Below are 2,189 nucleotides of genomic sequence, written 5' to 3'. Positions count from 1 at the left end.
GGGTCCTGTGTTCTCCAGCTTTGTCTTGGGAGGGCCGTGGGCTCCTTATGTTCCCTGAGAAGGGTTTTCTACAGGAGAAGATGACCTCTCTCATTAATAAGGTCAGCTTCTCTGAATGATTTTCCTGTGAAGATCTTATGAAGGGCATCCTCCCTATTAGGGGCCAATGGGGGGAGGATAGAGAAGATTATGGGACGGAGCCCCTCATTCGCTCACATGGGGAATTAGGGCCGACACAGGAGTGAACCAAGCTTCCTGTGGCTCGTACATGAGGCTGCTGGGGTTGATCAGGGTCGGTCCTTTGTCCTTCTGCTTCAGCAAATGCAGGGCAGGTTCCCCGTGAGGGGTCTCTTCCCTACGGCCCATTCCGTAGGTTATTCTAAACTGCTGGAGACCGGTCTGGACAAGTCAATGTTGAAGAGGCCCCTGGCTGAAGCGGGGCTGAGTTGTGGTACTGAGGTGGGGTCTCAATGCTAGGTCACCACCCTTCCTCTCAGAGGACAGGTGGGGTGTTGGTGATGAGGCTCTGATGAGCACCTGTGTCCTTTCCAGGTTCTGTTGTTATCTCAAACCTGGCTGTATCTGCATTCTGGGCAGCAGGGGGCGCTGTGGGCCCAGGAGCCATGCTTACAACCTGCCCTGGCTCCCTGTCTGGTGGCCCTAACTCAGTGCTTAGCAGTCAGGATCTACTGGGTGTGACCCCCTACCAGTCCCCAAGGGCCTCAGGACAGATGGTGCCCAAATGGCAGTGGGACAGCCCTACATCTCTTCGAATTTGGGCGACATAAGACACAGGATTGGGGCAGCTCTGGTTCTGCTGTGTTTCCTCGGTGGGCCTAAGTGTGTCCACCATGGCCTGGACACTTCTCCCCCGCCTCCTTACCCAGTGCCCAGGCTTTATAAACATATGTGTGAGAAAATGCTTGATTCAAAAGTGTATTAATGATCTCTGCAGCTTCATATAAGTGGACAATTGATCCATTAAAATGGGCAAAAGATCTCAAAAAACAGCCCATAATGGAAAATGTACAAGGGGCCAATATGCAAATTAAAAAAGCCCTCGACAATATAAGTTATGAGGAAAAGTAATGATACAACTACTATGAGATCGAACTATGCACAAACCATAAAAAATAAATTGGTAATTTGGACTTGATCAAAGTTTAAATTCCCTCCTCTTTGAAAGGCACTGTTAAGAGAATGACCAGACCAGTGGTAGACTGGGAGGATATGTCTGCAAAGTCATATCTATGATAAACGCCTCGTATCTATAATAGATAGAGAACTCCTACAATTCCACAGTTAGAAGACAATTTCATTAAACTAGGACAGACACCGCGCCAAAGACAATATATGATGGCAAATAAGTTCACGAGGAGGTGTTTGGCATCATTACATAATATGGAAATGCAAATTAATACAAAAAATAATGACTACACATATATGAGAAAGGGCCAAATAAAAACTCTGACCATGCACCATTTTGGTCAGGAGGTGGCCCCAAAACTCTTGCAACCTCCTGGTGGGGGTGTGAAATCCATAAACCCCTTTGGAAAACAGTTGGGCAGTTTCTAAAAAGGTTAAATGTATGCATTCCATGTCATTCAGCTATTATATTTACTCAAGAAAAATTAAAGTGCACATCAATGCAATGCGTTGTTAACAGATATGTATAGCAGCTTTAGTCATTTATAATATACATAAATTTTATGAATTTACCTTAACATTTCAAATATCTAAGCTATTAACAGTTATTTATATTAGCGTATAAACATAAAAAATCTATTTATTTATTTGTAATATAAATAACACGTTATGTATAATAGTCCTAATACGGAAACAACCCAAATGCCTGTACCAGGTGAATGGATGAAGGCACCGCGGCATAGCTGCGTCATGGGAGACCGTTCAGCAAGGCATGATTTATGTGTACACGCCAGACACGCTTAGACCTCGACACATTATGCTACCTGAAGGAAGCTGGAAAAACAGGAAGAATAACATTTGGTTTACACAAAATTCTATGCAATGTACACTATCTTCTACTGACAAAAGGCGATCAGGCATTGCCTAGGAATTGGGGCAGGAGTGGCAGAAGGGAGGGACGTCAAAGGGACATGTGAACGCTTTCTAGGGTGACAGATATATTTATTACCTTGACTGGGGTGATGGATTCCCACGTGCACACG

Source organism: Pteropus vampyrus, unplaced genomic scaffold, assembly GCF_000151845.1.
Source record: "Pteropus vampyrus isolate Shadow unplaced genomic scaffold, Pvam_2.0 Scaffold597, whole genome shotgun sequence".
Lineage (NCBI taxonomy): Eukaryota > Metazoa > Chordata > Mammalia > Chiroptera > Pteropodidae > Pteropus > Pteropus vampyrus.
Note: the sequence above shows the minus strand (reverse complement) of the source record.